This window comes from Pseudophryne corroboree, chromosome 3 (assembly GCF_028390025.1).
Source record: "Pseudophryne corroboree isolate aPseCor3 chromosome 3, aPseCor3.hap2, whole genome shotgun sequence".
NCBI lineage: Eukaryota > Metazoa > Chordata > Amphibia > Anura > Myobatrachidae > Pseudophryne > Pseudophryne corroboree.
The window spans coordinates 97,199,450-97,217,880 of NC_086446.1; the positions used below are offsets into that span (position 1 = coordinate 97,199,450).

At 44.9% G+C, this 18,431-nt stretch overlaps 1 pseudogene; it reads left to right on the forward strand.

The window, feature by feature from the left end:
• Nucleotides 1–6,487: 6,487 nt before the first annotated feature.
• The window catches only part of LOC135057204 (alpha/beta hydrolase domain-containing protein 17C-like), a 26,614-nt pseudogene continuing 14,670 nt past the window's right edge, over nucleotides 6,488–18,431 (forward strand).

An 18,431-nucleotide genomic window follows, 5' to 3' on the forward strand; every position in this document is an offset into this window, starting at 1 on the left:
CGCTTTCTCCCACTTCCGTGTCGAGGATCATCCCCAGGAAAGACAATCTCCTTGTCGGCTCCAAATGTGTCTTTGGAAGGTTCAAGATCCAACCATGTTCCCTGAGCAGACGAGTCGTGAAAGCAATCGACTGCAACAACTTCTCCCTGGTCGATGCCTTTATCAGCAGATCGTCCAGATATGGAATTATGTTCACCCCCTGTCTGCGGAGAAGAACCATCATCTCTGCCATCACCTTGGTGAACACCCTCGGTGCTGTGGAGAGGCCGAATGGCAGTGCCTGAAATTAATAGTGACTAACAGTGCAAATCTAAGATAGGCCTGGTGCGGCGGCCAATCGGAAAGTGGAGGTACGCATCCTTGATATCCAGGGATACCAGAAATTCTCTCTCCTCCAGACCTGAGACCACCGCTCTCAGAGACTCCATTTTGAATTTGAACACCCTCAGATAAGGTTTTAGCGATTTCAAGTTCAAAATTGGTCTGACCAAACCATCCGGTTTCGGTATCACGAAAAGGTTTGAATATGTGTTGCATATGAGGTGGAACTGGAACAATGACCTCTGACTTTTCCAATTTTTGGATGGCCTCCCGAAGGATAGCCCTGTCTGTCATCAAAGCCGGCAAGCCTGATTTGAAGAACCGGTGAGGCGGGATTTCTTGAAACTCCAGTCTGTACCCCTGGGACACAATATCCTGTACCCAGGGATCCAGGCAGACGACACCCAGACGTGGCTGAAACGTCTGAGCCTCGCACCCACCAGCCTGTCCTCCAGGCTTCGCGGTCCACCGTCATGCTGAGGATTTTGAGGAACCATAAGCAGGTTTCTGGTCTTGGGAGCCTGCGGGAGCAGGCTTTTTGGATTTTGCACGATCACCTCTAAAGAAGGTGGTATGAGGCTTGGACTTTTTTGTCTTAGCGGTCCGACAGGACTGCGATGCAGAGGAAGAAAATAGTTTCTTCGTAAAAGGCGTAGCTGAGGGAAGAAAAGGTGACTTTCCCGCGGTTGCCGTGGAAATCCACACATCCAGTGCTTCCCCAAATAGAGCCTGACCTGTGTAGGGAAGGTTCTCTACACTTCTCCTGGATTCCATGTCTGCAGACCATTGGCGTAGCCAGAGTCCCCTGTGAGCTGAGACAGACATGGAAGATATCCTTGCAGTCAGTGTACCCAGGTCCATTATGTATTCCACCATGAACCCCGCAGAATCCTGTATGTTACATAAAAACAGTTCAATGTCACTTCTGTACATTGTATCTAAGTCCTCTAGTAATGTGCCTGACCACTTTACTATAGCTTTAGAGATCTATGCACAGGCAATAGTAGGCCTCAACGCCACCCCTGGAGCAGAGTATATGGATTTGAGCGTAGTGTCAATCTTATGATCAGCCGGTTCTTTTAACGCGGTAGACCCAGGGACAGGTAAAACCACCTTCTTTGACAGTCTGGAAACAGATGCGTCAACTATGGGTGGGTTTTCCTATTTTTTTCTATCCTCCTCAGGGAAAGGAAAGGCAACCAAAACCCTTTTGGGGATCTGGAATTTTTTCTCCGGGTTCTCCCAGGATTTTTCAAATAAAGCGTTTAATTCTTTAGACGCAGGGAAGGTTAGCGAGGCTTTCTTATTATCTGTGAAGTAAGCCTCCTCAACCTGCTCAGATGTTGTGTCAGAAATGTTTAATACATCTCGAATAGCCTCAATCATGAGCTGCACCCCCTTAGCCAGGGATGCCGCCCCCCTCAGCACATCCCCTTCACCGTCAGCCGTGTCAGAGGCGGTATCCGTGTCATCTTGCATAATCTGGGCAAGTGCATGTTTTTGTAGGTATATGCTAGGGGATTTTGAAGGAACAGGGACAGAGCCTGACCAAAGTGCCATAGACTTCTTTAATACCTGAGTTTCAGTCTCAGTATGAGCTACCCTAGTAGAGATCTGGGAGATCATTCCCTTAATAGAAGTCAACCACTCAGGCTCAGTAATAGGGATATGAGACAAAACATGACATTCCTGTGTACATGGAATGGATTCCTCCTGAGAGGAAATGTCCTCTGCAGCATAAGACACAGAGGCCCTCATTCCGAGTTGATCGCTCACTAGCTGCTTTTAGCAGCATTGCAAATGCTAGGCCGCCGCCCTCTGGGAGTGTATCTTAGCTTAGCAGTAGTGCGACCGAAAGGTTAGCAGAATAGTGCTGAATTTTTTTTCGAGCAGGTTCTGAGTAGCTCCAGACCTACTCCTTCCTTGCGATCACTTCAGAATGTTTGGTTCCTGGTTTGACGTCACAAACACGCCCTGCATTCGGCCAGCCACTCCCCCATTACCACAGGCACGCCTGCGTTTTTTAGCACACTCCCGGAAAATGCCCAGTTACCACCCAGAAACACCCACTTCCTGTCAATCACTCACCGATCAGCAGAGCGACTGAAAAGCGTTGCTCGCCCTTGTATAAAACTGCATAGTTTTGTGTGAAGTACTTCGCGCGTGCGTACTGTGGCCCATACGCATGCACAGAAATGCCGATTTTTAGCCTGATCGCTGTGCTGCGAACAACGGCAGCTAGCGATCAACTCGGAATGAGGGCCAGAGTCCCTAGACATGGCTATGTGAGAAACAAACACCCACACACAGTAAAATGTCAGACACCGTTTCCCCCCAAGTATGCCACAGAGAAACACAGAGCATGGAGCCAGCACATACACAGCGCTTCCAAAGGTAGATATATACAACTGCCTGGTGCTGACTGTGTACCTTAATAGACTACACAGTAATTTTACAGCCTCCCCCCCATTCTACAACCTCCTGGTACCGCACAGGATAGCTGGAGTTGTGTAGAGGGACAGCTCTCCCTGTCAGCATCTCTGTACTGGATCTGCAGGCAGGAATATGACGCTGAATGCTGCTGGGTCCACTCTGAGGAGAAGCCCCACCCCCTGAACATGGCGCTGCTTCCCGCTCTTCACTACTTTATACTGGCCTGAGGAAATGTGCCGGCAGCATTACCGAGGTCCCTGACAGCCTTGGTGACCAGTGTAGGGTATAGGCGCTGGCTCAGGGCGCCCCTCATAGCACCGGCTCCCCGCTTGCTGAGGGGGCCGGTGACTCACTCGCCACTGAAACCTTCTGGCTCTGTTAGGGGGTGGCGGCATGCTGCGTGAGTTAGCGGTCGCCTTGGGCAGCTAACGATCATCACCCTCAGAAGCTCAGTGACCTGTCAGCTGAGTTAGTGGCCATTAACCTCTCAGTGTTGGACACATCTCCCCCCCCCCCCCCCCCTCCCCCCTAAGATAGATACTGTAGATATGAAAGATAGATGGATAGATACTGTAGACATGAATATAGATAAATACTGTAGGTAGATATATAAATACTGTAGATAGATGGATACTGTAGATATGAAGATGGATAGATAGATAAATACTATAGATAGATAGAGTAGATATGAAGATGTATAGATAGATAAATACTGTAGATAGATAGATATGAAGATGAATAGATACTGTAGATATGAAGATAGATAGATAGATACTGTAGGTAGATAGATAGACACGATAGATAGATAGATACTGTAGATATGAAGATGAATAGATACTGTAGATATGAAGATAGATAGATAGATAGATAGAAAGAAAGTCCCACAAAACAGGCAGGCTGTTACCAGCAGCCTACCTGTACCTAACTCTAATAAAAAACAACAAAACTAGAAAAACTCCTATGGAGCTCCCCTAGCTGTGACCGGCTCCTCCGGGCACATTTTCTAAACTGAGTCTGGTAGGAGGGGCATAGAGGGATTAGCCAGCTCACACTATTAAACTCTTAAAGTGCCAGTGGCTCCTAGTGGACCTGTCTATACCCCATGGTACTAATGTGGACCCCAGCATCCTCTAGGACGATAGATAGATAGATAGATAGATACTGTAGATATGAAGATAGATAGATAGATACTGTAGACATGAATATAGATAGATAAATACTGTAGATAGATAGATACTGTAGATATGAAGATAGATAGATACTGTAGATAGATACTGTAGGCATTAATATAGATAGATAAATACTGTAGGTAGATAGATACTGTAGATAGATAGATACTGTAGACATGAATATAGATAGATAAATACTGTAGATAGATAGATACTGTAGATATGAAGATAGATAGATAGATAGATACTGTAGATAGATAGATAGATAATGTAGGCATTAATATAGATAGATAAATACTGTAGGTAGATGGATAGATACTGTAGATAGATAGATATGAAGATGGATGGATAGATAGATAGATAGATACTGTAGATGGATAGATACTGTAGATATGAATATAGAAAGATAAATACTGTAGGTAGATAGAAAGACACGATAGATAGATAGATACTGTAGATATGAAGATGGATAGATAGATAGATACTGTAGATGGATAGATACTGTAGATATGAATATAGAAAGATAAATACTGTAGGTAGATAGAAAGACACTAGATAGATAGATACTGTAGATATGAAAATGGATAGATAATGTAGATATGAATCAAGATAGATAGATAAATACTATAGATAGATAGATACTGTAGACCATGCCCTTATAATAATATTATGTATATAAAGGCTGAGTGCTATACACAGGATCTATAGTTAATAAGCTCTCTAGGATTGTTCTAAAATTCTCCTAGTGGACCCGTCTATACCCCATGGTACTACTGTGGACCCCAGCATCCTCTAGGATGTAAGAGAAAGATAGGTAGATAGATAGATAGATAGATAGAGAGATAGATGCTGTAGATATGAAGATAGATAGATACTGTAGACCGCGCCCTTATAATAATATGATGTATATAAAGGCTGAGTGCTATACACGGGATCTATAGTTAATAAACCCTCTAGGATTGTTCTAAAATTCTCAGAGTGGACCCGTCTATACCCCATGGTACTACTGTGGACCCCAGCATCCTCTAGGATGTAAGAGATAGATAGATAGATAGATAGATAGATAGACACTGTAGATAGATAGATAGATACGATAGATACTGTAGATATGAATAAAGATAGATAGATAAATACTGTAGATAGATAGATACTGTAGACCGTGCCCTTATAATAATATGATGTATATAAAGGTTGAGTGCTATACACAGAATCTATAGTTAATAAGCTCTCTCAGATTTTTCTAAAATTCTCCTAGTGGACCTGTCTATATCCCATGGTACTAATGTGGACCCCAGCATCCTCTAGGATGTAAGAGAGATGTATATAAAGGCTGAGTGCTATACACGGGATCTATAGTTAATAAACCCTCTAGGATTGTTCTAAAATTCTCCGAGTGGACCCGTCTATACCCCATGGTACTAATGTGGACCCCAGCATCCTCTAGGATGTAAGAGATAGATAGATAGACACTGTAGATAGATAGATAGACACTAGATAGATAGATAGATAGATACAATAGATACTGTAGATATGAATAAAGAGAGATAGATAAATACTGTAGATAGATAGATACTGTAGACCGTGCCCTTATAATAATATGATGTATATAAAGGTTGAGTGCTATACACAGAATCTATAGTTAATAAGCTCTCCTCAGATTTTTCTAAAATTCTCCTAGTGGACCTGTCTATACCCCATGGTACTAATGTGGACCCCAGCATCCTCTAGGATGTAAGAGAGAGAGAGAGAGAGATAGATAGATGGATAGATACTGTAGATATGAATTAAGATAGATAAATACTGTAGATAGATACTGTAGACCGTGCCATTATAATAATATGATGTATATAAAGGCTGAGTGCTATACGCAGGATCTGTAGTTAATAAGCCCTCTAGGATTGTTCTAAAAATGACAGTGGAACGATGTGAATTGCTGTAATATAACGTACTGACTCAGTGATGCTATAGCTGTTATATGGAACGTGTAATCATTATGTGCCATGATTAGGGATGGGTGCGTAATATTTGGAAGTAGGCACAGGTGTGCTCCTCCGGTGATTTACTGCAATCAGGGAATGGTGGAGAAGTGAGGGGCGCAGGGAGCCACATACACTACATATATGACCATAATCACACAGGTGACATTTCATATAGAGTATGTGTGTGCTACATTTATTCTATATATAAACATTATGTACAAAGTTATAGTAATGACCAATACATCTGTAATCTAGTAATATAACAATGACAGCTGTGTGCTGAGGCTGCAGCCCTGGTCAGCGACAGGTAGTGTCTGTGATGTCACAATGCAGCCCTGGTCAGGGACAGGTAGTGTCTGTGATGTCATAACCTCATATCCTCTTGGATATTACTCAGAGAGAGTAGTTGCTTCCCAGACATCAGTGTGAGAAGTCGCGTCTTTATCAGAGCTGTTTAGCTTTTATTTATAATTATTACTATTTGATTAGTATAGCTATATTAAGTATTTTATATAGAACTATTATAATAAGATCACTGCCCAGTGTCCAGAGTGTTAGGACCGGGCCCAACACCCCTCTTTGAGGATGTACGGCCTCTCGTGGAGGAGGCTGTTTTCGATCTTTTGCTGCCCACCGAGGCTGAACTGTATTATTGCCAAACTGACCTTTCACCCCCCGGAGCCTACGTACACGCTACGTGAGATTGAAGCAGCCCCAGCACAGGACCAGGCGCAGGATGAGATGGTGGACCCCACAATCTGTCTACCTCCCGTATGTAATCTGCAGCTGTCAGAGGGGGCTAACTGGCCACACTCCCAGCAGAAGCTGTACACTAGAGATGTTCCACTGTACCACCAAGCGGGGGAATAGCCTGGCCTGTATGTACGTCCGCTGCGTCTCTGGGAGCCGCTACACACTCCTCTACTCTCACGACTGTGCTGTTGACCTAGGCAAGATGTGCAGCCGCTACCTTGCCCTGGGCTCCAAGATCAAGTGCAATATATTCTCCTACGACTACTCCAGCTATGGGGTGAGCAGCGGAAAGCCAAGCAAGAAGAACGCCTATGCAGACATCGAGGCAGCTTGGCTCGCCCTGAGGACCCGGTATGTATGATTGGGGTGTATGAGTCTTCTCCAGCCCTCACACAGCCTCTGTCTGACACCCTGCATGTGGTGTATGGGTGTCCTGTATGTATGTGGGTGATATGCTACACTAAGGGCTACTATTTACTACGTAGGGTGAATTTATATGCTGTGTATTGTGCTCCTATTAGTTAATATACTCCTCTCCCCACATGAACTGGTTATACAGTATAAATGTAATTGGTGTATTGGGACTTGCTTACATAGAGACAGTGGGTATATATTACTGCCATTATAGTGTCTTAGCCAAAGGATGTAACTACTGCAGAATCAGGAGGTGACACTTTCCTCTGCTCTCCTGCCTAATAGGACACACTGCCATATGTATTGTGCTGTAAGAGTATGTTGCATTATTGGTTTCCCCATTCTATCTAGCAGCATAGAGGGGTTTCCTTCCAATGTTACTGGACGCATCCCTCTCCTGGCTCCTTAGTGGTCCTAGCTGACTGGAACTAGGTAAATGTGCATAACCTATGTAGTCCTGTTCCACACATACACTGCCTATCACTCATATAAGTGATCAGTTCAGATATACTGCCTTTATATACAAGTTTCCCATAAGGAACTACAATAGAAGTGATGTAATTAGAGTTTAATCATTTTTCTGCTTTATCTCTACAGATATGGAGTCCCGGCGGAAAATATCATCCTGTATGGAGAGAGCATTGGGACGGCACCGGCAGTTGACCTTGCCACGCGGTACAAATGTGCAGCGGTAATACTACACGCCATGCTCATGTCAGGTGTGCGGATGGGCTATCCTAACGCCCGGAGGACCTACTGTTGGGATGCCTTCACCAAGTAAGACATTGCTGTGTTTTTATACTAAGCTGTAGGTTACTTGTGGTGTTTAGTATGTGCTGGGAGCAAGCAGTACCAGGGGCAGCCCACGTACTGGATAACTGAATTGGCCCCTAGGTGCGCTTTGTCAGGCAAACACCAGGGGGTATATCTACTAAATGTCCATTTCCATCAGTTTTCATCTGTTGGAAATCCATCTAAATGGATGTTGTGTTTCAGGGACTAAAACACACATTTACTAACAAATAATCTTTTTATATTCATTTTTCAGTGTTAGTAAATGTGTGCTTTATCCCCCGGAACACAACATCCATTTAGATTGATTTCTCTCAATTTGAAAAAAATAAATATCGAACTTTAGTAAATAAACCCCCAGCTCTGTTGGCCCAATCAGTTTGTATGTGTATCCCAGTGGGATGTCTTCAGCATTCCAATGGACAGGGTGCACGTGGTCATGTGACCGACGCCGGAATGCCAACACCACTTGGTACACCCAGTGCCAGATTAAGGTCCTCATGGGCCTGAAGCTGAAATTTTCGAAGGGCCTATTCGTAGGGGTTGTGGGGGTGTGACGGGGGCTACTGATATGGGTGCGTGACCAGTGCTGTATTTAAATAAATATATACAGTGGTCGAAGTAGAAATTTTGAAGTGGGGGTATGGAAAAGTGAAGGTTGTAATTCGCCGTGCGCTCCAGAAAAGGGGGCGTGGTCACTCAAAAGGGGACGTGTAGTTTACCACACCATGTACCCCTTTTACACCACATTAGTAGGACCCCTTTTCCTATCTAGTACTGGTGCCCTTGCACATTATACCACACTGTATGAGCCAAAAATTCACATTATAGCACATGGAATGAGCCGAAATTCACATTATAGCACATGGTATGACCAGAAATATCACATTATAGCACAAAGAATGAGCCGAAATTCACATTATAGCACACAGAATGAGACGAAATTCACATTATAGCACACAGAATGAGCCGAAATTTACATTATAGCACTCAGAATGAGACGAAATTCACATTATAGCACACGGTATGACCCGAAATATCACATTATAGCACACAGAATGAGCTGAAATTTACATTATAGCACACAGAATAAGACGAAATTCACATTATAGCACACGGTATGACCCGAAATATCACATTATAGCACATAGAATGAGCCGAAATTCACATTATAGCACACAGAATGAGACGAAATTCACATTATAGCACACGGTATGACCCGAAATATCACATTATAGCACACAGAATGAGCCGAAATTCACATTATGGCACACAGAATGAGACGAAATTCACATTATAGCACACGGTATGACCCGAAATATCACATTATAGCACACAGAATGAGCCGAAATTTACATTATAGCACTCAGAATGAGACACAATTCACATTATAGCACACGGTATGACCCGAAATATCACATTATAGCACACAGAATGAGCCGAAATTTACATTATAGCACACGGTATGACCAGAAATATCACATTATAGCACATAGAATGAGCTGAAATTCACATTATAGCACACAGAATGAGACGAAATTCACATTATAGCACACGGTATGACCCGAAATATCACATTATAGCACACAGAATAAGCCGAAATTCACATTATAGCACACAGAATGAGCCGAAATTCACATTATAGCACACGGTATGACCCGAAATATCACATCATAGCACACAGAATAAGCCGAAATTCACATTATGCCACATGGAATGAGACAAAATTCAAGGAGAGTGACAGCAGGGGGGAAAGTGACAGAGAGAGGGACAGCAAGGGCATATAGTAGGGACTAGAGAGAGAAAAAAGGCAGCAGGGTAAGATTACCTATTTAGCAGCGGTGGTGCTGAGGAAGCTGTGGTCTGTGGCGCGGAGCGGAGGAGGCTGTGGTCCTCGGAGATGATGCGTGAATAAGGAGGCTGTGGGAGTTGGCGGAGGTGCAGAGAAGGACTGAGGGCGGCAGAGGAGGCTGAGGGCGGCATCGGTGCAGCGGAGGAGAAGGCAGAGGGCGGCGGTGAAACGGAGGAGGAGTCTGTGGTCGGCGGCCTTTGGTGTGGCACTGCAGCTCCTATGACCGCAGCGATACTATTTCAAATCTGCCTCGGACCGGCAGCCAATCAGGAGCAGCCACTCCTGATTAGCTGCCGGTCCACGGCAGATTTGAAATAGTAGTGCTGCGGTCAGCTCGATGCGGCGGCGGGGGTCACACACTACATATAAAAAAATATATATTACATTTAAAAAATATGTATATCTAATATATCGTTCATATCGTTAAGTGTGTAGGCACCAATGATGAACGATCCGCGGCCCCGTGCGCGTTCATTGTTGGTGCCTGGTGGCTTATACAAGCAGGCCAATATGGACAATATCGTCCATATTAGCATGCACTGCTATGGAGCCAGGTGATGGGGGGTGCCGTATCAGCCGTCGGGCACCTCGGCGGCATATCGCCGAATGTGTAGGGCCCTCCCGTCATTTTTTTATTCATGATGTGAGTGCAGCAATTCTGGCATTGTGTGTGTGTATATGTGTGTATATGTATGTGTGTGTGTGTGTGTGTGTGTGTGTGTGTGTATGTATGTGTGTATATATATATATATATATATATATATATATATATATATATATATATATATATATATATATATATATATATACATGCATGCATGCACGCACCGGACACTTTTCGGGGTTTGGATTCGGACGCGTTTTGGCAAAACCTCACGGAAATTTTTAGTCGGATTCGGGTGTGTTTTGGATTTGGCTGCTTTTTTCAAAAAACCCTAAAAACAGCTTAAATCATAGAATTTGGGGGTCATTTTGATCCCAAAGTATTATTAACCTCAATAACCATAATTTCCACTCATTTTCAGTCTATTCTGAACACCTCACAATATTATTTTTAGTCCTAAAATTTGCACCGAGGTAGCTGTGTGACTAAGCTAAGTGACCCAAGTGGCTGACACAAACACCTGGCCCATCTAGGAGTGGCACTGCAGTGTCAGACAGGATGGCCCTACAAAAAAATACTCCCCAAACAGCACATGACGCAAAGAAAAAAAGAGGCGCAATGAGGTAGCTGTGTGACTAAGCTAAGCGACCCAAGTGGCCGACACAAACACCTGGCCCATCTAGGAGTGGCACTGCAGTGTCAGACAGGATGGCCCTTCAAAAAAATACTCCCCAAACAGCACATGACGCAAAGAAAAAAAGAGGCGCAATGAGGTAGCTGTGTGACTAAGCTAAGCGACCCAAGTGGCCGACACAAACACCTGGCCCATCTAGGAGTGGCACTGCAGTGTCACGCAGGATGGCCCTTCAAAAAAATACTCCCCAAACAGCACATGACGCAAAGAAAAATGAAAGAAAAAAGAGGTGCAAGATGGAATTGTCCTTGGGCCCTCCCACCCACCCTTATGTTGTATAAACAGGACATGCACACTTTAACGAACCCATCATTTCAGCGACAGGGTCTGCCACACGACTGTGACTGAAATGACTGGTTGGTTTGGGCCCCCACCAAAAAAGAAGCAATCAATCTCTCCTTGCACAAACTGGCTCTACAGAGGCAAGATGTCCACCTCATCATCATCGTCCGATTCATCACCCCTTTCACTGTGTACATCCCCCTCCTCACAGATTATTAATTCGTCCCCACTGGAATCCACCATCTCAGGTCCCCTTGTACTTTGTGGAGGCAATTGCTGCTGGTGAATGTCTCCATGGAGGAATTGATTATAATTCATTTTAATGAACATCATCTTCTCCACATTTTCTGGAAGTAACCTCGTACGCCGATTGCTGACAAGGTGAGCGGCGACACTAAACACTCTTTCGGAGTACACACTGGAGGGAGGGCAACTTAGGTAGAATAAAGCCAGTTTCTGCAAGGGCCTCCAAATTGCCTCTTTTTCCTGCCAGTATACGTACGGACTGTCTGACGTGCCTACTTGGATGCGGTCACTCATATAATCCTCCACCATTCTTTCAATGGTGAGAGAATCATATGCAGTGACAGTAGACGACATGTCAGTAATCGTTGGCAGGTCCTTCAGTCCGGACCAGATGTCAGCACTCGCTCTAGACTGCCCTGCATCACCGCCAGCGGGTGGGCTCGGAATTCGTAGCCTTTTCCTCGCACCCCCAGTTGCGGGAGAATGTGAAGGAGGAGATGTTGACGGGTCACGTTCCGCTTGACTTGACAATTTTCTCACCAGCAGGTCTTTGAACCTCTGCAGACTTGTGTCTGCCGGAAAGAGAGATACAACGTAGGTTTTAAATCTAGGATCGAGCACGGTGGCCAAAATGTAGTGCTCTGATTTCAACAGATTGACCACCCGTGAATCCTGGTTAAGCGAATGAAGGGCTCCATCCACAAGTCCCACATGCCTAGCGGAATCGCTCTGTTTTAGCTCCTCCTTCAATGTCTCCAGCTTCTTCTGCAAAAGCCTGATGAGGGGAATGACCTGACTCAGGCTGGCAGTGTCTGAACTGACTTCACGTTTGGCAAGTTCAAAAGGTTGCAGAACCTTGCACAACGTTGAAATTAGAGATGAGCGCCGGAAATTTTTCGGGTTTTGTGTTTTGGTTTTGGGTTCGGTTCCGCTGCCGTGTTTTGGGTTCGACCGCGTTTTGGCAAAACCTAACCGAATTTTTTTTGTCGGATTCGGGTGTGTTTTGGATTCGGGTGTTTTTTTCCAAAAAACCTAAAAAACAGCTTAAATCATAGAATTTGGGGGTCATTTTGATCCCAAAGTATTATTAACCTCAAAAACCATCATTTCCACTCATTTTCAGTCTATTCTGAATACCTCACACCTCACAATATTATTTTTAGTCCTAAAATTTGCACCGAGGTCGCTGGATGACTAAGCTAAGCGACCCTAGTGGCCGACACAAACACCTGGCCCATCTAGGAGTGGCACTGCAGTGTCACGCAGGATGTCCCTTCCAAAAAACCCTCCCCAAACAGCACATGACGCAAAGAAAAAAAGAGGCGCAATGAGGTAGCTGTGTGAGTAAGATAAGCGACCCTAGTGGCCGACACAAACACCGGGCCCATCTAGGAGTGTCACTGCAGTGTCACGCAGGATGTCCCTTCCAAAAAACCCTCCCCAAACAGCACATGACGCAAAGAAAAAAAGAGGCGCAATGAGGTAGCTGTGTGAGTAAGATAAGCGACCCTAGTGGCCGACACAAACACCGGGCCCATCTAGGAGTGGCACTGCAGTGTCACGCAGGATGTCCCTTCCAAAAAACCCTCCCCAAACATACTAGTATACAATTATGGATGGACTGCCGAGTGCCGACACAGAGGTAGCTACAGCCGTGGACTACCGTACTGTACTGTGTCTGCTGCTAATATAGACTGGTTGATAATGAGATGTAGTATGTATAAAGAAGAAAGAAAAAAAAAACCACGGGTAGGTGGTATACAATTATGGATGGACTGCCGAGTGCCGACACAGAGATAGCTACAGCCGTGGACTACCGTACTGTACTGTGTCTGCTGCTAATATAGACTGGATGATAATGAGATGTAGTATGTATAAAGAAGAAAGAAAAAAAAAACCACGGGTAGGTGGTATACAATTATGGATGGACTGCCGAGTGCCGACACAGAGGTAGCTACAGCCGTGAACTACCGTACTGTGTCTGTTGCTAATATAGACTGGTTGATAATGAGATGTAGTATGTATAAAGAAGAAGAGAAAAAAAAAACCACGGGTAGGTGGTATACAATTATGGATGGACTGCCGAGTGCCGACACAGAGGTAGCTACAGCCGTGAACTACCGTACTGTGTCTGCTGCTAATATAGACTGGATGATAATGAGATGTAGTATGTATAAAGAAGAAAGAAAAAAAAAACCACGGGTAGGTGGTATACAATTATGGATGGACTGCCGACACAGAGGTAGCTACAGCCGTGGACTACCGTACTGTACTGTGTCTGCTGCTAATATAGACTGGATGATAATGAGATGTAGTATGTATAAAGAAGAAAGAAAAAAAAAAAACCACGGGTAGGTGGTATACAATTATGGATGGACTGCCGAGTGCCGACACAGAGGTAGCTACAGCCGTGGACTACCGTACTGTACTGTGTCTGCTGCTAATATAGACTGGATGATAATGAGATGTAGTATGTATGTATAAAGAAGAAAGAAAAAAAAAACCACGGGTAGGTGGTATACAATTATGGATGGACTGCCGAGTGCCGACACAGAGGTAGCTACAGCCGTGAACTACCGTACTGTGTCTGCTGCTAATATAGACTGGTTGATAATGAGATGTAGTATGTATAAAGAAGAAAGAAAAAAAAAACACGGGTAGGTGGTATACAATTATGGATGGACTGCCGAGTGCCGACACAGAGGTAGCTACAGCCGTGGACTACCGTACTGTACTGTGTCTGCTGCTAATATAGACTGGTTGATAATGAGATGTAGTATGCATAAAGAAGAAAGAAAAAAAAACCACGGGTAGGTGGTATACAATTATGGATGGACTGCCGAGTGCCGACACAGAGATAGCTACAGCCGTGGACTACCGTACTGTACTGTGTCTGCTGCTAATATAGACTGGATGATAATGAGATGTAGTATGTATAAAGAAGAAAGAAAAAAAAAACCACGGGTAGGTGGTATACAATTATGGATGGACTGCCGAGTGCCGACACAGAGGTAGCTACAGCCGTGAACTACCGTACTGTGTCTGCTGCTAGTATAGACTGGATGATAAATAATGATATAAAAAATATATATATATCACTACTGCAGCCGGACAGGTATATATTATATAATGACGGACCTGCTGGACACTGTCTGTCAGCAGAATGAGTTTTTTTAATTTTTATAGAATAAAAAAACACCACACAAGTCACACGACGAGTGTACTTTTTCAGGCAGACATTCAATCACAATATATATACTATACTGGTGGTCAGTGTGGTCAGGTCACTGGTCACAGTGGTCAGTCACACTGGCAGTGGCACTCTGGCAGCAAAAGTGTGCACTGTTTAATATGTACTCCTGGCTCCTGCTATAACCTATAACTGCTCCCCAGTCTCCCCCACAATTAAGCTGTGTGAGCACAGTCAGATATTATACATAGATGATGCAGCACACTGGGCTGAGCACAGATATGGTATGTGAGTGTGACTGAGTCACTGTGTATCGTTTTTTTCAGGCAGAGAACAAGAACAGAACGGATTATTAAATAATAATAAATTATAAAACTGCACTGGTGGTCAGGTCACTGGTCATCAGTCACTAGTATAACTCCTCCTAAGCTCCAGTAAGTAAATGAAGTGTCTCACTCTCACTCTCCTATCTATTTTAATTTCTAAACGGAGAGGACGCCAGCCACGTCCTCTCCCTATCAATCTCAATGCACGTGTGAAAATGGCCGCGACGCGCGGCTCCTTATATAGAATCCGAGTCTCGCGAGAATCCGACAGCGTGATGATGACGTTCGGGCGCGCTCGGGTTAACCGAGCAAGGCGGGAAGATCCGAGTCGCTCGGACCCGTGTAAAAAAACATGAAGTTCGGGCGGGTTCGGATTCAGAGAAACCGAACCCGCTCATCTCTAGTTGAAATCATTCTCCACTGCGCTTGAGTCAGGTGCATTCCACCTCCTTTGCCTATATCGTGGCCAGATGTATAGGCTTGAATGGCCTTTTGCTGCTCCTCCATCCTCTGAAGCATATACCTCTGAAGCATATAGAGGGTTGAATTCCACCTCGTTACCACCTCTTGCTTCAGATGATGGCAGGGCAGGTTCAGGTGTTTTTGGTGGTGCTCCAGTCTTCTGTACGCGGTGCCTGTACGCCGAAAGTGGCCAGCAATTCTTCTGGCCACCGACAGCATCTCTTGCACACCCCTGTCGTTTTTTAAAGAATTCTGCACCACCAAATTCAAGGTATGTGCAAAACATGGGACGTGCTGGAATTTGCCCAGATGTAATGCACGCACAATATTGCTGGCGTTGTCCGATGCCACAAATCCCCAGGAGAGTCCAATTGGGGTAAGCCATTCTGCGATGATCTTCCTCAGTTGCCGTAAGAGGTTTTCAGCTGTGTGCGTATTCTGGAAAGCGGTGATACAAAGCGTAGCCTGCCTAGGAACGAGTTGGCGTTTGCGAGATGCTGCTACTGGTGCCGCCGCTGCTGTTCTTGCAGCGGGAGGTAATACATCTACCCAGTGGGCTGTCACAGTCATGTAGTCCTGAGTCTGCCCTGCTCCACTTGTCCACATGTCTGTGGTTAAGTGGACATTGGGTACAACTGCATTTTTTAGGACACTGGTGACTCTTTTTCTGAGATCTGTGTACATTTTCGGTATCGCCTGCCTAGAGAAATGGAACCTAGATGGTATTTGGTACCGGGGACACAGTACCTCAATCAAGTCTATAGTTGGCTCTGAATTAACGATGGATACCGGAACCACGTTTCTCACCGCCCAGGCTGCCAAGGCCTCAGTTATCCGCTTTGCAGCAGGATGACTGCTGTGATATTTCATCTTCCTCGCAAAGGACTGTTGGACAGTCAATTGCTTTCTGGAAGTAGTACAAGTGGTCTTCCGACTTCCCCTCTGGGATGCCGATCGACTCCCAGCAGCAACAACAGCAGCGCCAGCAGCAGTAGGCGTTACACTCAAGGATGCATCGGAGGAATCCCAGGCAGGAGAGGACTCGTCAGACTTGCCAGTGACATGGCCTGCAGGACTATTGGCTTTCCTGGATAAGGAGGAAATTGACACTGAGGGAGTTGGTGGTGTGGTTTGCGGGAGCTTGGTTACAAGAGGAAGGGATTTACTGGTCAGTGGACTGCTTCCGCTGTCGCCCAAAGTTTTTGAACTTGTCACTGACTTATGATGAATGCGCTGCAGGTGACGTATAAGGGAGGATGTTCCGAGGTGGTTAACGTCCTTACCCCTACTTATTACAGCTTGACAAAGGCAACACACGGCTTGACACCTGTTGTCCGCATTTGTGTTGAAATAATTCCACACCGAAGAGCTGATTTTTTTTTTGTATTTTGACCAGGCATGTCAATGGCCATATTCCTCCCACGGACAACAGGTGTCTCCCCGGGTGCCTGACTTAAACAAACCACCTCACAATCAGAATCCTCCTTGTCAATTTCCTCCCCAGCGCCAGCAACACCCATATCCTCATCCTGGTGTACTTCAACACTGACATCTTCAATTTGACTATCAGGAACTGGACTGCGGGTGCTCCTTCCAGCACTTGCAGGGGGCGTGCAAATGGTGGAAGGCGCAAGCTTTTCCCGTCCAGTGTTGGGAAGGTCAGGCATCGCAACCGACACAATTGGACTCTCCTTGGGGATTTGTGATTTCGAAGAACGCACAGTTCTTTGCTGTGCTTTTGCCAGCTTAAGTCTTTTCTTTTTTCTAGCGAGAGGATGAGTGCTTCCATCCTCATGTGAAGCTGAACCACTAGCCATGAACATAGGCCAGGGCCTCAGCCGTTCCTTGCCACTCCGTGTCGTAAATGGCATATTGGCAAGTTTACGCTTCTCCTCAGACGCTTTTAATTTTGATTTTTGGGTCATTTTACTGATCTTTTGTGTTTTGGATTTTACATGCTCTGTACTATGACATTGGGCATCGGCCTTGGCAGACGACGTTGATGGCATTTCATCATCTCGGCCATGACTAGTAGCAGCAGCTTCAGCACGAGGTGGAAGTGGATCTTGATCTTTCCCTATTTTTTAACCTCCACATTTTTGTTCTCCATATTTTAATGCGCACAACTAAAAGGCACCACAGGTATACAATGTAGATGGATGGATACTATAGTATACTTATGGACGACGAGTGACGACACAGAGGTAGGTACAGCAGTGGCCTACCGTACTGCTATATACAGTATAATGGACCTGGTGGACACTGTCAGCAGACTGCGTTTATAGTATAAAAAAAAAAAAGACACCACAGGTATACAATGTAGATGGATGGATACTATAGTATACTTATGGACGACGAGTGACGACACAGAGGTAGGTACAGCAGTGGCCTACCGTACTGCTATATACAGTATAATGGACCTGGTGGACACTGTCAGCAGACTGCGTTTATAGTATAACAAAAAAAGACACCACAGGTATACAATGTAGTTGGATGGATACTATAGTATACTTATGGACGACGAGTGACGACACAGAGGTAGGTACAGCAGTGGCCTACCGTACAGCTATATACAGTATAATGGACCTGGTGGACACTGTCAGCAGACTGCGTTTATAGTATAAAAAAAAAGACACCACAGGTATACAATGTAGTTGGATGGATACTATAGTATACTTATGGACGACGAGTGACGACACAGAGGTAGGTACAGCAGTGGCCTACCGTACTGCTATATACAGTATAATGGACCTGGTGGACACTGTCAGCAGACTGCGTTTATAGTTATATAGTATAAAAAAAAAGACACCACAGGTATACAATGTAGATGGATGGATAGTATACTTATGGACGACGAGTGACGACACAGAGGTAGGTACAGCAGTGGCCTACCGTACTGCTATATACAGTATAA